We start from the raw sequence: 13,725 nt of genomic DNA, 5'->3' as shown, positions 1-13,725 counted from the left end.
ATAGTGAGGACACGACAATTTGCAGGAATGTCCCAGGGTCTCTGCTTGTCTTTCTTCAACCAGATCATCTTCCAATTCTATCAAAATCAGTCTCTGAGTAGTTGGTTTTGGGAGAAACTTGAGTTTGCTTTTGGACCCAGGGATCTCGTGTCCATACTTGTTTTTCTCTTGTTTTGCCCCTTTTGCTCCTAGAGTTTCTCATGACCTCCTGAAGAAGCTGAGCTGTGGCCTGGAGGAACCATGCCCGTCACTGCCCACCATGTCTTGCTAATGTGAGGTCCAGCCACTGTGAAGCAGAGGGCAGGACTCAGATATTTGACCAGAACCCACAGTCCCAGAGTCTTCCCTTCCCCGTGTCAGCCCCTCACCCAGGCTCCCCCTTTGCCTTGAACTGGGAGCATGTGGCCATGCAAAGAGAGCACAGCACCCCTTTCCCCCTTTCTGCTCATATTCCAGAGATGAGGGTGGGTTACGTAGCCTGAACTTGATGCAGGTGTTGCAAGATCGTTGTCAGTTCTGCTGTCCTGTCTCTCGTTTCTTCCCAGGAAATGGGAGGGGGGAGGAAAACGTCTCAGTTTCAGCACAGCTGGGTGACTTGCAGGAACTCAGCGCCTGATGTTTGCTGGTCGGGGAGCAGTGCCGTGGGGTGTCTAGCTCTGTATCCCCTTCGGAGAGGAATTCTGTTTCAGACCAGCTCTGTCAGAAGTGGGATCCACGTCCCACAGAGTTTCCCAAGGTTTAGATTAGTCCAAATCTAATTCACTTCACCTCTGCTGCAGTCACTTTCCGTGGGTGAGCCAAGGACAAAAGCCATTAGCTGATGTCAGCCTCTCCCAGCGGACACCAAGTCCTGCACGGGACAGAAAAAATTCTGCTCAGTAATCCATCTGCCAACTGCAAGACAACCTCCACTTAGCAGCCAATGTCTTCAACCAAAGCTGTGCAGCACCAGTGACTCATGGGGCAAGAGTGAAAATCAGGACCACAGTCACGGCGTGAAAATATCACAAGCCAGGCGCACCCCGGTGTTCAAGAGCTCATACATCCCTCATCCTTCCATAGCAGTAAATTACCCTGAAACAGGAGGAAGGTGTGTTATTAATTATTTCTTTTCTACTGACTTTTTTGTAAATGCACTCTGATTTCTAAGACTTACAGCCCACAAAATAAACACTCTCCGAGTGCTTGATCTGTGCCTAAGTCAGAAACTCAGGTTGATCCTATGTGCCTTACTGGCCATACCCAGTAGGTAACTACATCCCAAAGGTACTTTCTTTCTAACGATCCCGTTAATTTTCTTTATTGCCACTGCCTGATTCTGATCCTCTTGCCCAGATGCAGAGGTGGACTTGCCATGGAGCTCAAAGAGTTTAAGTTTTAAGATTTCTCAGCTGGTGTGTGTGCTTGTGCATGCGCACATTTCACCTACAAAGGTGAGATATTTTCATAGCAAGTCCTTAAGACCACTCTGTCTTCTCTGCTCAGTGTCAGGTGGCATTGGAGTGACCCTGGGCATTCTTGGGCATCAGCTAGAAGGGTCTGGACGGGGAGCATCTGGTTCTGGCTTAGTGGGATGGATGGTGTCGTCTCCGGGTATTTCCGTGTGTGGTAAGCCATTGCCAAATGTCCTAGAGCAGGAGTGGCCTCCAAGAATAGACCTGCATCCTGCTGTATTGACACTTACATACGCACTTTTATACCTCATTTTGTACACATGGTATTAATTCTTTATTTCTTTTTGAGAGGGCCCTTTAAACTACATAAATTTTAGGTTCCCCAAACCAGGGCCTGCCTGACCAGGACCCCTGCCAGGCTGGAGACTTCCCCTCTCTCTACAGTCAGGGTCATCCTTCTAAGGTGCAGATCTGGTGTTGCCGTCTTTCACAGCCTCTTAAGACCCTTCATTTGTTCCCCATCCAGACTCCCTCCGCCGGCACACAAATCCCTTCAGGACCTTGTTTCTGCCTTTATTCTGTCTTGCTTCCTCTTCCTCGGCTATACTCCCCACCCAGGTGAACGCCCCCCCCGAGTGAACAGCGTCCTCATCTTAGCCCCCAGTAACGCAGGAATGCTGGGCTATGGGGGGTCTTCACCAGCCCAGACCCCCTGAGTCCACAAAGTACCTCAGGCCTTTCTTAGGACCCAGCTCAGCACCTGTTTCTTTCTCCACTCCTGTGCCTCTGTGTCCACTGTTCCCGGGCGTCTGAGAGCTGGGCTGGCTGAGATTTTCAGGCAGAGGAACTAACTAGTTGGTGAGGGAATCTGAATAGTGTTTAAGGAAGGAGACCAAAGGTAAATCGTATTTCTATTTGGGCTTATTCACAGGGTGACCACCGTATCTCCGTTTCCAGGCCTGTCCCCGTTCACGCTTGTGAGGCAGTGGGATTATTAACAGCAGCTTCAGCCGCTTTCAGAAGTGTCCCCAACCTGGATGATAAATATACGGCACCATACTTATACACCACAATTACACACACACACACACTCACCATGGAAATAAAGATACCTCTATTGTGTTGTCATCAACATTATTATTGTCATTGTCATTGGTATTCTCAATGTGGACATTATTTAAAATAACTTAATTAATAACTTAATTTTACATAAGAAACAGTTCAATAAACTGCAGCAGTATAAGAATGTTAAGAAATAAAGTGTGATGGAATTTAGAAATGTAGCAATTTTGGTTCCCTGGGAGGAAGCATTAAAACCCATGAGCATGGGACAAGTTTGGATCATCCCATAAGAGACCGTAATTATAATCCTTTAAGTTATAAGACAAAGAGCCAAAGCTTTAACTGTGACACAAAGGAAAACCATGTCTTTTTCCCTGTATTTGCCCTTCAACCAAGAAGTAAAAACTTCCTCTGGGCATTTAGGGAAATCAGGGATAGCCACATAAAATCATAATCACAGAATCAGAGAGTGTATGTAGGTTGTGCTTTGCTATGTGGACACATAGTAAATTTTCCTGTTATTAAACAGGATTCTTGTATTGACAGAAACTATAGATTTTAAGGCAAAGTCCATCCTCTTGTTTTTCCCAGTACTTGTCATCCAGCCCAACCACAGTCTACATGAGCTCACCCTAATGGCAACTAGTTCTTTCTCCTATTCCATGTATTTATACAATTTTCCCCATATTAACTTCTCCAAAGATAACAAGAAAGTTACTGCCACACACAAAAAAATCGCATTCTCATCAAATGTTTGAATATCTTTACCAAAAATAAATGCACTTCTTTTTCCTAAGTATTCCAGTTCTGCCATTAAAGTAGATAACCACCGAGAAATTACAGTGAGGACTAGCAATACACATGGGTCCCCATGCAGAGGGAGGACCCCCGAAAGGGACCAGGGCTCGTCTTTCCGACTAGGGAACAACGAATACTGTGATAGCCATAAGGTGCTGGCATCTTCCCCAAATGCAGAAGAGGTAACCATTCCACTGAAGCACCCACAGCATGTGCTGTGATTCCTGAAACAAGTATAGGGTAACAAAGACAGAATCTCGATCAAGACATAATTGAGTGTCTGTGCCGGTTGCCAGGAGGAATAAAAAATGAAAAACACATGATCCCGACCCTCCAAGAGTTTAATATCTATTTGGGTAGATTTAAACAAGTATATAAATTATTATACAGCAAACCACAATATAAATACCTTAAAGAAAAGTAAAACATTCTTCAAAGTAGCACTTTTAGACAAATATATGTTCCTCAAGTTATTGGGGAAGAAAAAAGTACATGGATATGCTTCCTGCTAAGAAAAGCAGAGATGCAAGATTCAAAAGTAAAATAACAGAAAGGCCACCAGAATAACCCAGGTGGTGCAGTCAGAGCCACAACCATCAGGACGAACGCGTGTCTCACTTACTCCAGAGACTGATGGATACACAGAGAAGTGCAAATATGTCACATGTGTGATGGATCTAACATAGGAGCTAGTGTGCATGTACCGTCACTACACACTCGCCCGTCTCCTCTCTGTCAGCCAAGACGACTGAGAGGCAGTGGCACCTCACCAGTCACAACACCCACCCAGTGCCCAGAACTTGGTGTCTAAACTCCATTCTCCACGAAAAGCCACCAGGGCTCCTTGGAGAAATGACTGATTCTAAGACTGACTGCAGCAGGAATTGTACAGGATGAGTCTGGAGCTTCTTATAATGTCAGAAGGTAAAGAGGGAGCAGGTCAAAGGGACCCAGGAGCCAACTGAAGGAGCCCCCAGTGGTCAAAGCTGGGACAGCTTGAACAACAAAATAAAGTCGTGTTGGATCATAATCCAGAGCATAAAATAAATACCCACCAGTCCACACTGATATAAACACACGATGGAATAAACAAAGGGGGGAGAGTAGACCAACCCATGCACAAGAATTCCAAGTAACTTATGAAGATGTTCCCAAGTGTGGGCTGTGCACAGTGACCCCCTAGCAAAGAGGACAGTGTGGGGAGGGGACAGGAGACGCCTGGCAAACACCAGAGGGTGAGACCTGCTCATCGTATGGCTTCACGAGCGAATGCGTGTTGACTGTAAGCCTCCTGCTCCCAAGCACCTCCTCCCACTTCTTGGCGATTCAACAGTGAAGCAAACCTGACTCATTCCAGCTTTGGGGGAGAAAGAAGGAGGTAGACACCGTTCAGGAAATGACGTGTTTATGAAAACATACACAAATGCACGTATTAACAGCTAGTTATCCAAAGGTTTAGAACAAGGATATAGTAAAAGCAGAGATTAAAGAGAATTTAATCTAGAAGCTGTTTGCAAGGAAAGGATGAAGCCATGCATGGAAAGCACCCCTGTGTCTTACGCATCAAAAGAGGCACAGACGCTTCTCAAAATATTTTAAGGGACATCTGACTAGCTAAACCTGATACCTTTGACTACTCAAAAATTTATGAATTCACGTTACTGTTTTCACCGAGGCTAAGGAAACAGTCGGTGAGACTCAGGGTGGCTCCGTGGCCAGAGCAGGATGAAGAAAACCCGGTGGGACCCTCTTCCTCCTCAATTCCCCCTCCTCAAAATTGAAAGAAGACGGAAAACTCTATCCTGAGAAAACTTTCATGCTAATTTAAAAGTATATAATTAACAAAATATATTTATTTAGAACTCCAAATAAGAGTCTACTGTTATCGCATTAAAACATGGAAATTACATACATTAGCTCACTGGGGGGAAGATAATTATTATTCTAGCTCTCAGGGTCTCATTCATGTCTTATTCTCAGGCTGGGGGGAGACACTGCCCTATATATCACGGGTCAAAAACGTTACCCAGGGAGCTGTTCTAAAGATCTAACACAGACTGAAAAATGTTTACATATGGAACTCAACCCACTAAAACTTTTCATGTACATTGTGAAATGTTCTCTTGAATCAATCCTGCCATCCTCTCTCTCCCTCTCCCTCTCACTTGCTTGTTGAAGGAATATGTAGCATTTATTGTGCACACATGTTTAGAGATAGATCCACCTTCATGAGGAAACTAGGTGTCAATCTGCAGCCAGGAGCTGGCTTCTGTCCCACGTCCGGGCGCCCTGTGTGGGGAGCAGAGGTAGAAGGTGCTCAGGGAGACGCTGACACACCCCCGCCCAGGTCCACGTGGCTGCCGGGGCCAGTGCGCCGTGCGTCCGCCAACGGGACTGGACTTCATCCAAGGCCCATCACCCATGGAAATAGTCACCTGGTGGGGGAGGCTGGCTTTGGTCCGTATTCATTTGGATTTTCTTTGTTGTTATTTTTGGGGTGGAATTTCTCCCTGAGCTGAGGGATTATGGCAGTTGGGAGAATATTGGCTAAGTTGTTTTGTTTTCCACTCATATTCTTACTAAGAAATACATTGGCTTTAAAGTATTAAACTTGGACTGACTTTGTTCTTCTGCTACTTTGGTCCTTAGAGACAATAACAGGGCAAACTATACTCCAGACTTCACTTCTGAATCCTTTATTGTCTCCATCTCAGACATACCTTCGCAAACTAGTGGAAGGGTGATCTGGCACGTCTGAGTCAGGGAGCAGAGCGGCCTCTGACACAGCTGTGCCAGGACCCCGGACCCCAGACCCCACCCCTCCCACCAGGGCTCCTGTAACAAGTATTGCCGAGTAGCAAGACCTCACCAAGGGGTGGCTCTGCTTGTTTTCCAAGTCTGGGCTTCATTCTTCACTCAGCTGGTTGTTATTACTGCCTTTGCAGTAGCAGTGAGAGATTAACCGTCGCCAAGTGTCTGAATTTTGACACAGACTCGGCCAAAATTCAATCTGCCACGTCCAAAAGGAGGTGAGAGGAGTGGAAAGAGATGTGGTTTCCACGCTGCTCGTGTCTCTACCGTTCTGAGATGGAACATTTAAAAAATCCCCAAGGTAATGTGCATTTAATTAAAGTAGCAGCAGTGAATCTTAGAGGTGATATTTGCTTTTCCAATTCATTTTTATGCTGCAAGAGAAAGAAAAGGAAGTCAGCTCAGAGTAAGTTAACGAAGAATCCGGGAAAGGAGAGCCCCTGGGGTGGAGTCTCCAACAGCCGTGAAAAAGCAAACCTGGGTCCAGCGTGGGAGTCATGGCTGGGTCACTCGTCCACCAGGTTTCAGATGCACAAAGCAATGAAAATGAAGGCTGTGCTTTGTACCCACGGCAAGTCAGGAAGGCAGTTCTTCCAGGGGGACGCTGTTGGCTGTGGTCCCTGGGAACCCAGAGACTCCTGCAAAGGCAAACACGCAAGTGGTTGCTGGAAACCAGGGGAGATGCAGGGTCCCTCCGCAGAAGCTGCTGGTCACAGGGACTGTTAATCCAGGCCCCTCCACATTCAATATGAACACACCACATTCAACTGAACTGCTCCACTTTATTAGTGTAGCTTTGACACTTTCTGTTGCTACAAACAACACTGTAATGCTCAGTAGTGTACAAATACGCACCAATCTACTGTATGTTTCAAAAGGCTTCTGCCCTTCATGACAAAGTTCCCTGAACTGCTTTCTTCCTGAAAACAAGTAAAATGTTGAATGCAATTTTAAAATTATCTTCTTTAACGGCATTGCTGAGCTCACAAGGAAGTAAGGAGCCCTCCATGGCCCAAGATTACACACAGGTGACTCCATGGGCCGAGGCCGGCCATGGCTCTGGCCACCTGACAAGCCTGGTGGCCTGTCCAGCTCCTGTAACCACTGCTCCCACAGGCCCCTGGAGCCAGACACCTCCTCACGGTGGGAAGGAGGCTTCAGAGGGCCACAAACGACTACAGAGGAGGGAAGTCACCTCCCACAAGGACTGAGCCAGGGGCCAGGCTCTCACTACCTCCAGACACTTCAGTCAGGAGCTCCTTCAGGGCGACCCCAGGCTGTGAGTCACACTTTGTCCTCACTGACCCATTTTCCACTTTTTAAATCTCGTTGTTCTATCAGTTGCCAAGAGAGGAGTGTTAAAATCTTACCCTGGTTATGGAATCATCTATTTCAGTTTTTCACTGGGTCAGTTTTGCTTCATGTATTGGAGTATTTCTCAACAGGCACCTTTATAATTATTGACTTTCTGATGAAGAGAAGCTCGTTCTACCACAACACAAACTCCCTTTATCTCTGGCAATACTCGCCATGTAGAAGTTTATTTTCTCAGATATGAATACACTTTACTCCAATGACTTATTCTTAACATTTGCATGATTTACCTTTTCCCACCATTTCCTTTCAGACTCTCCTTGTCTTCTTATTAAAAGCTTGTCTCTTGTAGGCAGCATATAGCTTGGACTTGCTTTTAATCCATCCTGACAATCTCTGCCTCTTATCTGCAGTGTGTAGACCATTAACATTTAATGTAATTACTGATAAGATTTAGCTCAGTCTACCATTTACTATCTGTTTCTGTTTTTCCCCTCTGGTGTTTGTTTTTTATTTTACACGCACACACACACATCTTTCATAAATATGTCTTTCATAATTCTTCTGGATCGATGGAATGCAGAGGAAGAGAAATAAGCATTAAGTTTCTCACAACTAATGTGTTTGGGGCCGTCTCTTCTTGTAAGCTCTTCAGTTTTTGTTCCATAGAAATTTATTCCATGTTATTTGGTGCAGGAAAATCTAGAGATGTTAAAAGTGCTCTTAATTTTTGTGATTTTAATAAGCATGGGATCCCAGGTTTTGAGAGGCTTGAAAGTTATATAATCTGGGGAACCTCTTTAAGAAAATTATGCACATAAAAGAATAACATAAATTAACATTTTAAATATGACAGCTACCACAAGCATCACACAATCTGGAAAGAAGCTTTTTTTTTTTTTTTTTTCAACTTAAGGACACAGTACACCTCTACACAACTCTAACTACATATTCTGGCTGATTACGGTCTTATCTTTTCTTCCTAAGTCTTCATATCATGACACTGGGTAAGTCAGCAGAGTGCATGGTTAGAGCATTTTTTGAAGTCACCCCAGCACTGGGACAGAAGTGACTGTGACTCCACTAACCCTAATCAAATGCACCCCTGACCCCACTTCCCCAGAGCCTGACTCACTGCAGCAACCCCTGCCTCCTGCCACGGTGGGAAACACAGGTGAGGGAAGTTGGGCTGGAAAGAGGCATGGTCTTTGCTGATTGCAGGTGATACCTTCTGAAAATTTCACAACACGTGATGATATGGGCATGCCACTGAGGACCCACCAGGTCCAGGGAAGAGCCTTAAGGCCTCAGCATCGTTTGCTTCTCAGTAAATCCACTTCTGATAACGAATGAAATAAAACAACTAGCATGTCCCATGCTTCTTCCCCAGGACTCCTCCGAGGCAAAAGCATCTCCAAGTCTCCCCACAGGGTTGCATTTCCCGGCAACATCAGGTGCCAGCAGACACTGGGAGGAACATGTACAGTTTTAAAGAGATTGTTTAAATCAAAAACTCTCCCTTCATTTACTTGAACATTCATGCAACACTGTTCTCCGGTCTCTACTCCAGTTGCCAGAGACACGGCTGCGAATAAAACAGACAGGGTCCTTGCCCTGGTGGGTTTACGGTGTTATTCTAAATAATCACTTACACAGCTTTTCACACTATTAGAAATTAGTTTAGCTACTGTCATTATTAAAACATCAGTCTAATATTGGCTGAAAAAGCAAAGCTCAATTAATGTTCCATTTCTAAGAGGTGTACCTAAAACAAAGCAACTCATAAAGGTTAAGATTTTTAAAAAGCACCAAATGATACAAGCAAAAAGAGAAGGGGCTGCCCACATTAATACTGTATGAAGTGTCAACCTAGGTATGATTAGTAAATATACCAGATAAAATTGTTTCTAATACAAATGAGTTAGACGCTGGCAACAGGATATGAATGTCTCCTTTCTGTTCAAGTCGGTACTGAAATAATCTCCCTCTTGCATCAACAACTAGAGAAATTGTCCAATTTCCGGGGTCTAGCACATGTTGAGTATTCTGCCAGACTGAGGCAGGGCCTTTACCTTTTCCTACGTCCAATTTTCAAACTTAGAGCAGAAAAAAATAATGCTTCAAGTACAGGAGGTCGTAGATAATCATTGTGTTAAAATACATAAGTGCAGCAGCCTCCAGGCCTCCTGGGGCCTGTTGGTCTCATCCCCCGTCTCCCCACCACATACAGGCCCAGCAGTGCCCACAGGTACTGTGTCCTCCGAGCTGGGTCCTCCAGTGGGTGGAAAGATGGTGGTTCCTGGTGGGCTGGCATCTCAGGACAAGGACACAGGCTTCCTGCTGCTTCTGAGAAGAGCTGGCCTCTGCGGGTGGACCTCACATGTAGGTGGGTAACAGAGAGGACCCGACCCCAGCCCACCCCTTCCTGGATGTGCTGCCCTTTGTTTTAGAAGGTGAAGAAGAGGTTTAAGATTTTTAAGAATTTGAATCCAAACACATCTGCCCCATTATTACTGGAACTTGCTCCAAGGATCTTATAAAATGTTGACGGCTATTTTGTTTTACAGCACATATTTTAGTTTTTGGTGTTTTCTTTACTGTTCCTTGAATCTTTAAACAGGAAGTTGGAAGAGAACCTATAAGAAAACAGCCAGATGCAATCTTAAGCTAAAAGTTCTAATTAGAATTTTAAGAGCACTTAAGGATTTTACTCATTAGAGTGATTCCATGGTAAATCATTTAGAAAAGCAAAGTAACCTTTCATAAAGCAAATAACAACCCTTCACACACCCATTCCGTAAATGTTTCTTTTTACATTTTTAAGAGGCACTGTCCATCCTCGATTCCTGATTCAGATTCCATGTGATTTAAAATAATTGGGGTTTATTTTGTCACCCCACGCTGGCTGTGTGATGACCTCATTTATAACCGGCTCCATTTGAAAAATACAAGTAGCGCTGGTTAATGGTGTGGGAGCGACCGCTCCAGGGAGTGGGGCAGGGCAGGTAAGACTCAGGCCTGAGGCGTCTCCTTAATGGTGTATTTCACGAACAGAAACATCCGCCAAGACGGCAGCTGCCCTTAGGCAAGACCCTCCTGGGGAGTGGGGCCGAGCTGTCTGGCGAAGGGAGTCGCAGACCACATGAGCTGGCAGAGTGCGGGCTGCGGGTCCCAGCCCTGGCCATGCAGCTGTCACAGCGCAGGAGAGCCCTGAGGGGTGGCCCAGCCCCGTGAAGAGCCTGCAGGCGAGAGGCCAAGGGGGAGGGTCCCAGAGGAGACCCTGCGGACAGGAGGAGGTGGGAGACCCCGACAGCACACCCAGGGCTGCAGGCGCCCTCAGTCCCTTGGCCGCCTTCACAGCAAACATGGAAAGCCAGGGTTGGAAACTAGCTCTAGTGTAGACAAAGGCTGGGCCAGGGGGCGTCTGAATTCCAGTAACACAGCGATTCCCTGCAGGAGCTGGGCCACCGTCATGTCCCCCACCCACCCCAGCCCCCGGGGCCAGGACTCACTGTGCTTACATGGCCACCAGCAATACTGTTCGCCCACCAGGTCCTGTACATTCTAATCACTTTACCATTTTTTGGCATGATAAACGAGACACACAACTACTCAGAACAAACAGCCGTTTCCTGTCCCTCCAGGCCTGGGGTCACCCCGGGCTGGGGCCTCTACCTGAGACCTGGGCTTCCAGCCGGCCTCCAGGTCTCGGCTTGGACGTAAACGTCCCCCCAGAGGCCTTCGCCGACCCCAACAGTGGTCAGGGTCCTTTGTGACCAGAACTTCTGGCGGTTTAGACCTCATGCCTTCCTTGCTTCCTCCCTCATGAGACCTTGAGCTGCTGAGGGCAGGACGGCCACACCCCCATTATAACCCAGAGGGTGTTCAAGACCCTGATGCGAGGTGGGTCTGTCTGCAGGTGTGTGTGGAGAAATGAGGGCCGGGGGGAGAAGGCCCAGCGTGTTACTCGGGAGATGAAAGGTGGAGAGACACAGGTGCTCCAGGGGGACAGAAGGACAGATGCCCGGTTGGTACCCTTTGAAGGGAGGTGCAAGGAACAGCAGAGAAAAGCATCCTCCGGGCAGGAGCCAGCACAGAGCTGCCCTGGTCTGTGAGGCACTTGATAAAGGGCAGATAGAGCTTCATATTCAGAAAAAATATGACTAGCTTGACAGAAAACTGCTTTCAGCCATTTTTTGTAAAATAACTCAACATGCTCTAAAGCACAGGAACCAATCCAGTAACCTAACTAATGACACTGTCACGTCAGAGCTTCTGGCGAAGGAAGGAAAGGAGTTTCTCTGAGCCCCTTCACATCTCATTTGGAAGGAAGCCCACAGAACAGCTCCCCCGCTGGCCCTCCAGGGACGAGCTGGGATCCCCGCAGCCATGCACGCGGGAGGCTTGGCGAAATCGGAAACTCCTGGGAAACATTAGTGATGTTCGTGGAAGGAGCCACTGTATTTCCAGCAGTGGAAACTGGGCTTTTAATTTAATACATATCTGCGTCCCTAAAGTGCCCAGGAAGATCACTGGGGCTTAATAAATGTGTTTTTAGTGACCTTAAAGTTTTATAATATCACTACCTTGTTTGTTCATAAACCCGTGAAAGAAGGCAGAAACACCATTTTTCACCCACCAGTGTATCACTGCACCTGGCACAGTGCCTAAAAAATCGTAGGCACTTAAATATTGTTGAAAAATAAAATGAGCATATGAATAAATATCATCGAAAACTCTGCATTACCCCATCTAGTTGATAGAAATAAGCATCAGTGAACAAATATTACCTCCTAAGAGAAGCAGAGTAGGTCAGTGCCCAGGGGGCAGGCACACCTGGAGGGTCTGCCTGCCCATCCCCCACCCCCAGCCCTGCGGAGGGTGGGACACAGCTCCCCACCTGCTGCACCGCCTGCCACAGCAGACTCGCCTGGGGCTGTGCCACTGGCCCAGGCTGTCACAATTGACAGCTATGGCCGTGGGTGGCTACATCGGGCTGGGAGGTCGTGAAGACTCAGGTAATTCTTTGAGGTTCACGTGCAGGAGAAATGAGAGACACTGCAGGACAGGACGGAGGGGACAGAGAGCCCGCCTCGTTCAGACAGCTTCCCAGCTCCTAGAGCTCATCCTTCACCACACGCAGCGAGAGCCATTCTGAGGTTCTGCAGGGTTCCTGTTCTGAGTATCCGCGATAGACTTCTGGATCTTTATGCAAAATCTTATTTTTCTTAAAATAGCTAAGAGAGTGTGTTGTTTTTTCTTGTAATGAAATAACCCCGAGTAAAATGCAAGGAATAGCATCTAATCCAGTTACCTAACTACTCCCCAAATCAGTTCCTTTGGTTTTCTTCTTCAATGTAATGGAAAGAGATACCAAACTAAATAACAATTGACTATTGGCCTTTTGAATTTTATTTTGTAGCCACATTGCATTAATAGATCAAAATTTATAGGAAAATATAACCCCTAATCTAAATTCTAAAAACTAACTATAAACTGTCAACAAGATTACATGTTTCTTCCATTTTCTTTCTATAAAATATGCACAAACTTCTCCCATTTTGTTGACTGCTGTGTTCCCAGCCCCTCCAGTGATGTCTTGATCCAGCCACAGTGCTGGATCAAGGGCTCTGATGGTTTTTAGGTATGTGAACCAATTTAGTCCCTATTTTGCTTAAGACATTTTGCAATAGATTTTTGGAATATGTGACCAAAATACACCAATTATACGAATAATTGGTTTTTTCTTTAAGTGTATTAGTCCCTTAAACCATGTAGAAAACAAAAAGTACAGTTATAAGCTGTTGTTACAATAATACAAGCCTTTATAACTGCCTGTGTATTTACCTTTATTTCTCCACACAATTTTGAATTACTGTCTAGTTTCCTTTCATTTCATCTTGCAGGGGACTCACATGAACACTTCTTGCAGGGCAAATAGTGGTCACAAACTCCCTAGCTTTTGTTTATCTGGGGATGTCTTAATTTCTCCCTCACTTTTGAAGGAAAGTTTTGCTGGATACAGGATTCTTGGTTGACAGTTTTTTCTTTTAGCACTTTGAACAGATCAGCCCAGGCTTCTGGCCTCAAAGTTTCTGATGAGAAATCTGTCGATAGTCTTATTGAGGGTTCCTCGTGACAGATTTCATCTACCAGGTACTTTCTGCTTTCTACTTTCTGCTCTGCCAATTTCCCCGAATCCTCTGTCTTAAGTAATCAAATACAACAGTTTTGGTGCTAGAGCCAGGACTCCAGCTGGTCTCATGGTGAAGAGGCTCTCAGACATTATTTCCACTCTCGTGTGCCCGGGGTTGTGGATCTCATGAAAAGCCTTACTCTGCTTCTG

General features: G+C 45.9%; 1 long non-coding RNA gene across 1 annotated transcript in view; it reads right to left on the bottom strand.

Moving 5' to 3' along the window:
• Positions 1-4,691: 4,691 nt before the first annotated feature.
• LOC309635053 overlaps positions 4,692-13,725 on the bottom strand; it is a 176,383-nt gene continuing 167,349 nt past the window's right edge. The window contains exons 5-6 of the long non-coding RNA XR_014248601.1: positions 6,543-6,703; positions 4,692-6,439 (exon numbers count right to left, since the gene is read on the bottom strand). This is a non-coding gene — a long non-coding RNA (uncharacterized lncRNA). The remainder of the gene's footprint in view (positions 6,440-6,542; positions 6,704-13,725) is intronic.

The sequence above is a fragment of the Balaenoptera borealis genome (genome assembly GCF_965194805.1).
Source record: "Balaenoptera borealis genome assembly, chromosome: 9".
Lineage (NCBI taxonomy): Eukaryota > Metazoa > Chordata > Mammalia > Artiodactyla > Balaenopteridae > Balaenoptera > Balaenoptera borealis.
This window is presented reverse-complemented; position numbering and strand designations above follow the sequence as displayed.